The following is a 9,699-nucleotide window of genomic DNA, read 5'->3' on the forward strand; positions in this document are numbered from 1 at the left end:
AGGGCTCTGAAGGCCTTTCAGTCCCTCAGGGGACAATCTCCAACTTCCCAGACTCATTCAAATTGGCGTCCTTGATTCGACCTGACTTACCTGTCTATCCTGACTGCCTGTCTGATTCTGGCTTCACTGCTACCTGCCTGTCCTCGCATCTTGACACCCTCTGTTCCTACTAGAATCCAGGAGCTTTCTTTATTACAGGTCCTCTTCAGTGTGCCCAGGGCAAAAGGGAAGCTTGCTGAGGGCTCTTCAAAGTGCAAGGAACCAACAGAGGAGGCAGGAAGTGGGGGCAAATTCAGGGACTCCGTCCTCAGTGAGCACCACCCCACCTCTTGGAGGAGGTCCGTGCACTTCCTGTGCTGTCGGTCCAAAGTCAGAAGGTGGCCTTGAGCAGGATTCTGGAAACTTCCCTGGACCCCAGTAAAACTAGAGGGCAGGAGAGGCATGCTGTCCTGTCCTCTCTGGGAGGAACCTCTCTCCCTGGAGACTGTCCCTTTTCCCTTTCCATCCCTCCTAATAAAATCTTGCCTGATACTCTGAGCACTCTGTCTGAAATCTTTCTGACTTGATGGCAAAAATCAGGGTTTGAAGGGAGTTCCCAGGGCCCCAGTTTCCCTGAAGGTCTCTGCTCTGAAACAGAGTTAAGCAAACCACATTTGTTACCTGTCTGGTCCTGGCCAGCCTGGGAGGTCTCACTGAATTTCCACCCGCCCTAATCCTGTCCAGAGGACAGGCTGCTCAAGGCCAGAGCCCCTCTTCAGGGGCTGGTGAACCTGGAGTTAATATGCTGGCAGAGTGACCACCAGACAACTCTGAGGTCATCACAATAACACACTTGAATGTCTCTCCCCTTCGCAGCCAGCCCTCCCCCTCATTCCTTTTACCCTACCTAATTGCTGCCCCATCTTAAGGGTGGGAAGTTCACTTGGGAGTCCAGCTTTTACTCCTCCTGTTCTTGGCCAAGAATCAAATTCTCCTTGGCTTCTCAATTGGCATTTGATTGTGTTGCAACCAAAAGCTCAGTTCTTATTCCCATGCCAATTCAATAACGAGGACACAGTTTTGAGAAAAGGGAAAATAAGTTTTATTGCTTTGCTGGCAAAGGAGAAACACAGGGGACTTCAGTCCCAGAGGCTGTGATTCTGCCCATCAGCAGGAACAACAGGGGGACTTTAAAGGAGCTATTCAAAGGCTGCATTCCAGGAGTGCCCTGACAGACAATCTTCGGGTGTCCTAGGGGTGTGTTAGGATTCACTTGTTAATTTGGGAGATACCCACTTCCTTAGATCCTCTGGCAGACATCTGGCTTCTGTGAAGTACAGATAACTCAAAGATAATCTTGTTCCCACTCCCAGTTACCGAGAGGGAAAGCAGGGAGAAGAGAAAAAGGAAAACAGTCCTTTTTAAAAATAAGCCTCAGAGCTATTTCAAAAGGTACAGTCAATGTTACACTGTTGCTGCTTCTACAGTTCTGAGTGAGAAAGGACCCAGCTTCAGGGTCAAAAATTGGCAACACTTTGTTCTCTCTGGGATATTTTTCCAGAGGCTGGGAGTTTGGCACCTTCCAAGCTGCCTGGGGACAAGGAGCATGGAGTCCACTCAGAACACTAGTGAGCTTCTTCCAAAAGGAGGAGGGTCCCAGGGGTCCAGGGAGCTCTGCCCCATTCCCAGGAACCCCTCCCAGGGCTGGCTCAGCTCCAGCAGGACTCCTGGGTTTCATTCTGGGGAGGGTCTCACAGGGAGCCCAGTTTCCCATTCACCCTCAGCCTGGCCACACCCTTAATCCTTTACACAGGGGACTTGCACATTCACACCTGGGTTCCCCTGAAGCCCCTCCAGGGAGCTCTGGTTTGGTTCCACTTAACCCCACCCCAGGGCTGGTGCCTTGTGACTTGTGGTGTGGAGAGGAGGAAATGAGAGGTGGGGTGGGGACAGCACCCCGCCAAGGAGGTGAGGAAGGAACAGGGCTGGGAAGGGCTGCGGTGGCAGAGGAGCCTGGGCCACCTTCTCCCACCTCCTTTCCCTGGTCTGTGCTGTTGTCCTGGCTCTTCCCTAGAGGTGTCTGCCCTCAGGGCAAAGGTGACCTGCCCCTAGGTCCTCAAAATATGACCTGAGTCCCAGGAGTGAGTGTCACCTGGGGGATGAGGGAAGTGCAGACCCTCAGCCCTCCCAGGACCCCTGAATCAGAGTGTGCCTCCCACCTCTCAGGGGATCTGTGTGCTCAGCAAGTGGAGGAGTCCTGGGGAGAGTCTCCACCTGTCAAAGGCTGGAGGACATTTTCACTTTGAAAGTTTGCTGTGCAGTAGGAACCTCAGGGATTGGAGTCAGAGAGGCCCTGGGTAAATCCTGGTTCTCTTCTCCTGAACAAATCTCCTGATGCAACCTCCACATCTCAAGCACCAAGTGGGTACAGTGGGAAGGATGCCAGTCACACTGACCTCTAAAAAGCACAGAGGTGAGATGAACTGGGAGCACCAGGTGGGAACCTGGCAAACACCAGGTGCTTCTCACAAGCAAAATTAAAACACAACTGCAAAATCATCATGCTTCAAGATGTAAATGAGCCCTAAATCAATGTCATTGTGAAAATCTTCATGAATCCAGAGTGTTAATCCAGACATGAATCCAGACATCAGGGACAATGACCAAGTTTGGGGAAGAAGATGCTACAGATGTGGGGCCTTCAGGAAAACTGAGGCACAGGAAAGACTCCTTTCAAACCCTGACTCTATGATCACATCAGAAAAGTTTCAGACATGTCAGTCAGAGTAACAGGCATGACTTTACTGAAGGGATAGGAAAATGGGGAAGGGGACACTCTCAAGTGAGAGACTCGGTCCACTCAGAGAGATGAGGGACAGTGTATCATCCCTGCACTCCAGTTTTATTGGGGGTTCCAGAGAAGTTTCCAGAAAGACCAGCCCAAGTCTACCTCTTGACTTTAGATTGAAAACAGGGTGACATCAGACTTTCAAGTCCCCACTGTCATGGCAACCCTATGTCACCTTGGCCCATGTTGACCAGTTATAATTGCATTCTTTTTCTTGTATCTGGGATTGAACTCAGGGGCACTAGACCACTGAGCCACATCTCCAGCTCTATTTTGTATTTTATTTAGAGACAGGGTCTCACTGAGTTGTTTATAACCTCACTTTTGCTGAGGCTGGCTTTGAACTTGTGATCCTCCTGCCTCAGCCTCCCGAGTTGCTGGGATTACAGTTGTGTGTCATTGTGCCCAGCCTGGATTCTTAACTATACATTCTTACAGGTTTTATGGTTAGGAGGAATTATGCTTATCTTTCAGAATCTGGCCTGCAAAAAGAGTCACAAAAATCACTCCTTTCAAACTCTCTTGGGTTCCTCTCATCAATGCTAATTCCTACCTGCATTTCCATGCAGAGAACAGGTAGTTTGCTGATGATGTAAAGGTCGGGCGAACGTCGGAGGAAAAGACCACCAAGAGACCGTCTCATGCAACAGCAAAGGATTTATTGGGGGTCCAGCATGCTGGGGCTCAGAGCTCACTTTAGAGGAGCAGAGAAAAAAGAGCCCCTAGAACAACTTGAGCAGAGCTTATATACATTCTTTGGAGGGGGAAGGGACTTTACATACATCATAGCATCCTTTAGCAAATCATCACATACCTGGGGAAAATCAAATAACAACTCTAAAACATGATTAGCACATTCACTGGCGGGAACAGGTCGGGTGGGGGTGATTGGTCAGTACTAAGAAGGGTATACATTCAAACTGATTGGTTTAAGCCCTGAGGTGTGTACGTGCTGGACTGCACGGTTTCTGAGAGGGGGTTGTTTTTGCAGAACAACCAGATGGTCAGGGGAGATTTCAACATACATTCCAGTGGCTTTTCCGGGAGTTGTTTTACTGCCACATGAATTTCAGGTTCCGAATGCAACTTAAAAACTTTTCAGGACAAACCTTATCCTTTACATTTCAATTTCTTTATCCTTTCAGATGAATTTGACCTATCCCGTCCACTTAGGCCAGGGAGGGCCGCAGGGAAATTGCTTTTTGGCAAAGAAAGCATGGGGTGGGGGTAGCAGCCAGTGGGCCCATCTTACAGTCATCCTCTTAAACTTGTGTACCCACCATACTCATCTATCTGTCCAACAAAGGGCAGAAATACCATGTAAGCCTGTGGTGCAATATGGGAGAGAAAACACCAAACCACACTGAACTCAGCCTTTGATGCCATCCAGGAAGAGACAGTGGTTCACACCAAGAGCCCGGATAGAGCTGGGGGATTCTAGATAAAATGCCTATGTGAGAGCACAATGTGAACTAACGACAAGCTACAGAAGCAGGACTCAGAGAGGGGCTTCTTCCAGCGAGGCCCTGATGGGAGCTGGTGGGTGAGGTCTGCACACCTGGGTGTGGGTGACAGTCCCTGTGCTGTTCTCTCATAAACAGATTTCAGAAGGCCAACCCTGCTAGGATGCTGAGAGCTGCAGGCTGAGACCAGTTCTGCTCCACATCTCAGAGGCCAGCAGTGGCCCCACTGCAGCTGACCCTGAGGCTGGATGCCGCGAAGTCCAGGGCCTCACTCCTTGCCCTCCTTTCTGTTCCCCAGCAGCAGCCTTCTCGGTGCCCCCTTCACCTCCTTGTTTCTGAGGGTGTAGATCAGGGGGTTCAGGAAGGGGGGTGAGGATGTTGTAGAAGAGGGTGAGGAACTTGCCCTGGTCCTGGGAGGACCTGCTTCCTGGCTCCATGTACATGTAGATGATGTTCCCGTAGAACAGGGAGACCACGGTGAGGTGGGAGCCACAGGTGTTGAAGATTCTGTGTCTTCCTGAGGACGACTGGATTCTGAACACAGCCCTGACAATGTGGCCATAGGACACCAAGATGAAGACCAGGGGAGACAGCATGATGCACACGGCCAGGACAAAGACAGTGCCTTCTACGGCCACTGTGTTGACGCAGGCCATGCGGATCAGGGCTGGCTTCTCACACAGGAAGTGGTCCACATTGTTGTGCCCGCAGCGAGGTAATCGTAGGGTCACTGGAGACATGACCAAGGAGTTGTGGGGGGTGGGGGGTGGGGGGGGTGGCTTCGGGCTGGTCACACAGTGGGAAAGCTTTCCAAAGCACTCACTGTCTGCCTCAGAAAGGGCCACTCGCAAGCCACAAGTCCAAGAAGTGCCCTTTTCAGTTCCTGGAGAGGGGAGGTAGTTATATGGTTGAGTTTTTCTAGTTAATCTTAAAAAAAAAAAGTAAAATTAAAACTAAATCATTTTTGTTTGAATTTTAAAAATAATTTTACTTTGTAGCATTGAAAATTAAAGAACGCAAAATTGACAGAAATTATGAATGCAATGACAGATGATGGAGAGTGAGATCTTGTTTTCAAGAAGGGCACAGGCCCCCTCACCAGGGCACCGGCCGCCTCAACCCCACTGGAGGCTGAGGACCACACCCTTTTCATTGTTTTGTTTTGTTTTCAATAAAATTCATGTCAGAGATTCCATTTTCTTAGTTCTGCCTGTCAAATCTCAGTTCTTTTTTCCCCAACAAACTCCAGTTCCAACATTAAAAAAAAAAAAAAAAGATTTTGTTTTTCACGAGTTACCTTCTAAGCAATTTTATACCTAATCCTTTAATATAATTTCACGTTGAAAATTTTACTGCTTCTTCTACTTAAGTATCTTGGGTTGGATATGTTCCTATGTGCACCTGTCTTTGGTGTGTCTGTCATAGTTCATAAACTCTTCAAGAGGAAGCTCTTCATTCTCTTTCCTTTCTCACCTTTGGGGCAGCCTTGGGATTTTTTTCCCATTACCGGGATGGAACCCAGGGCATGGAGCTTTCCAGGCAAGGGCTCTACCGCTGAGCCAAACCCCAGCTCAGCTTCTTTCTTCAGCAAACCAATCTGGAAGAGCACATCTCTGAGATGAGCTTCTCAATCAGAAACCCACTCACCATTTCTCCTTGCACACTGCGCACTGCTAGGGGCCACAGCCAATCAGGACGCAGAAGGTCACCATCTGGCCATTTGCTCCCCCCCTGATGCACAGTGCCAGGCATGGGAGGAATTGGGGGCGCCCTCAGGCTCAGCCCGTTCCTCTATCCAATGGGCCACACGTGTGTGCAGAGGGGTTTATGGCAATTGCGGGTTGATGCAGCTCCCCTGAGGAAATATCAGAGAGGGACCTGAGGATGGTCCAGGTATATTAGCCTCCCCAAGCTCTGGGGAAACTTCTGAGACCACCAGGCTCAGCAAGCATCACCTCAAGTGCTCCAGCCTCCCGTAGGGTTCAGGCAGAAAATGAGGACCATGAGAATTTGTCCCTCGAGTTCAGAAGGAAGTAATACCTCACACAGGTAAAACTGGAGTTCTCCATCCAGGGTTGCTCAGAGGACATAAATCACAGGGCCATTTATTTCCCTCCCCCCTCCCCAGAAGTATTATATGCCAAGAAGCAACCAAACGCTTGGATCTACTAAAAACAAGGCAAATGGATTTTGACATCTTCTGGCTAACAATTTTATCTATGAAAAAGAAAAATACCCATTGTCCACCTACTGAAAGAACTCCAGAGGGGCCCGGATGAACAAAAAGCTTGTTTTACTTATGTTTACTTCTTTTTTACTTTTGGATATGAAAGGAGGTGTCAGCCTATGCCGGTTTATATTTTAATTTCACACTAACCAGAAGGAAATCGAACATCTTGTGATTGATTCCTCAGACTGTGCATATGTGCCCATGTTGATGATGCTCTTGTAGAGGCAAAAAAGGTCACAGGCTAAAACTTTTTGAAAAGTGATCAAATGAAGAGAAACTGAGGCCCTGCAATCAGCAAGGCAGTGTCAGAGAAAGAGCCAGCTAATTGATTTCCTGGGTGACCAAGCGGTCAATCAAAATGCTGCTCAGGTACTTTGGTAGAGGTGGTGGAGAGGGGCGAAGAGACCACTCCATAAGGGCAGCGAGCAGCTTGCGTCGGCGGAGCTGGGCTCTGCACCCAGCAGCCTCCCTCCGCCTCCCCTGGGCAACAGACAGACCCAGCGGGGTCCAGCAGCAAGCCCGAGTCTCCCGTGGAAATGGTTCAATGGGAGGCTGGTGCCGAGAGCGGGCGGTGTAATCAGTCCGGCGGCGCCGACTCCTCTGCCCTCTGGGAGCTGGGAGTTTAAACCAGTCCCTCCTCGGCGGCTGAGGGGCTGTTCACCTCCCGTCCCACCAGCTCCAGGTGACCACCGCCCAGCTGCCTTCTCTCAGGCCGTCCCCACTGCCCGGAAATGGCCGCTTAGCTAGTTCTCTCGACGGACTAGAGAGGGACCTGAGAAGAGAGCTTGCCTGGCAAATTAGTGACGTGAGTGATGAACCCAGGCTTCTGGGAACACAGACTGCGGCCCAGCTGTGGAGCGCTACCGGGAAAGTGAGCACCGGGATCTGACATGGAGGATTTCATTCTATTTTATTTTATTCGTATTATTTTTTATTTTATTTTATTTTGTTTTGTTTTATATTTTATTTTATATTTCATTTCATTTTATTATTTTATTTTCTATGTTTTTATTTTATTTTGTTTGTATTATTGTATTGTATTATTTATTTATTTTATTTTGTTTTTAAATTTTATTTATTTATTTAATTTTGTTTTGTTTTATATTTTATTTTATATTTCATTTCATGTATTTCATTTGTTTTTATTTTAGTTTTTTATCATTTTATTTTATTTGTATTTTTTAAATTTTATTATTTTATTTTTTATTTATTTATTTTATTTTATTTCATTTCATTTTTGAAAGTTTTGAATTTTTTTTATTTTATTATTTTTTATTTTATTTTATTTTATTTTGCTTTATATTTCATTTCATTTTTAATTTTTTAATTTTATTATTTTATTTTATTTTTTATTTTATTCCTATTATTTATTTATTTTATTGTTTTATTTTACTTTGTTTTGTTTTATATTTTATTTCATTTTTTCATTTTTTATCTTATTTTATTTTTATTATTATTTATTTATTTATTTATTTTATTGTGTTTTGTTTTATATTTTATATTTCATTTCCTTTATTTTAATTTTTTAATTTAATTTTATTTGTATTATTTTTAAAAATTTTAAATTTCATTATTTTATTTTATTTTATTTGTATTATTTTTTACTTTACTATTTTTTATTTTATTTTATTTTTTATTTATTTTATTTTATTTTGTTTTGTTTTATGTTCTTATTTTGTTTTATATTTTATTTTATATTTCATTTCATTTCATTTTTTAATTTATTTTATTTTAATTTTTAAAATTTATTTTATTTATTTTGTTTTATTTTATTTTACTTTTTATTTTTTAAATTTTTTTAAGTTTTTAATTTTTAAATTTTTATATATATTTTTTTAATTTGTTTATTTGTTTTTTAAAATTTTTTATTTTATTTTTTTATTGTATTGCATTTTACTTTATTTTATTTTATTTTACTTTATTGTGTTTTATTTTATTTTATTTCATTATATTTTATTTTATTGTCTTTTATTGTATTGTCTTGTATTGTATTTATTTTATTTCATGGTATTTTACTTTATTGTATTGTATCTTATTGTATTTTATTTTATTTATTTTACTTTATTGCATTGTATTGCCTTGTATTGTATTATATTGTTCTGTATTGTATTTTACTTTATTTTGCTTTGTTGTATTGTATTTATTTTATTTTATGGTATTATATTTTATTTTATCGTATTGTATTCTATTGTATCATATTTTATTTATTTCCTTTTATTTTATTGCTTTGCATTGCCTTCCATTGCCTTGTATTGCCTTTTATTGCATTTTATTGTATTGTATTTTACTTTATTGTATTGTATTGTATATTAATTTATTATATTGAATTGTATCGTATTTTATTTTATTTCATTGTATTTTTTTGTATTTTATATTATTTCATTTATTGTATTGCATTTTATTGTATTGTATTGTATTTTACTGTATTTTATCTTACTGCATTGTATTGCCTTGTGTTGTCTTGTATTGTCTTGCTTTGCCTTCCATTGTCTTCCATTGCCTTGTATTGCCTTTTATTGCATTTTAGTGTATTGTATTTTACTTTATTATATTGTATTTCATTTTATTGTATTGTATTTTATCATATTTTATCTTTTTCATCTTATTATATTTTATAGCTGGGAATTGGACCCAGGCCTTTTAGGGAATTTGATATTTATTAGGGCTGCATTTAAGGATTTGTCAGACAGAGGAAAGTGATGTGAGCTAGGAAGAAGCTCAACATACAGCAAGGAAAGGGAAGGGCAGTGGAGGGAGCCTGTGGGGAGCAGGGCAGACCCAGGAGTTTGTTTCTGGAGCGAGCACTCTGCCCTGACATTCAGAAAGAGTCGCACAGAGGGCCTGGGAATCCACTCTCCAATGAGAAGGTTTAATCCATAGGCCTTTAGATCCGGTCTCCAGCTTCCTAGCCAGAGTAGCATCTTGAGGGATGGCTATGGAGCATGAGGGGTGCCTAATGCAAGGGTGTCTCTGTGAAATCACAAGGAGCTGGAATGGCAGGAGGCTCCATGCCTTGCCTAGGATGCGGAGCTCCTGTGAGGCTGAATTCCAGGCGCTTTCCAGCAGGGCTCTGTCACACTGTCTCTGTACCTAAACACTGACATTGCCATTGAGCCCCTGGTATTGAACTTTACTGGAAACCAGGCTTGATGAGGCAAGTCTGTAATCCCAGCAACTTG

General features: G+C 43.3%; 1 pseudogene; it reads right to left on the reverse strand.

Annotated features, from left to right (window-relative positions):
• Positions 1 to 4,558: 4,558 nt before the first annotated feature.
• LOC124093801 (olfactory receptor 2W3-like) lies at positions 4,559 to 5,794 on the reverse strand (annotated as a pseudogene).
• Positions 5,795 to 9,699: the final 3,905 nt, after the last annotated feature.

This window comes from Marmota monax, unplaced genomic scaffold (assembly GCF_021218885.2).
Source record: "Marmota monax isolate L192 unplaced genomic scaffold, Marmota_monax_Labrador192_F-V1.1 WCK01_AAM20220418_F8-fsc02473, whole genome shotgun sequence".
NCBI classification, from domain to species: Eukaryota; Metazoa; Chordata; class Mammalia; order Rodentia; family Sciuridae; genus Marmota; species Marmota monax.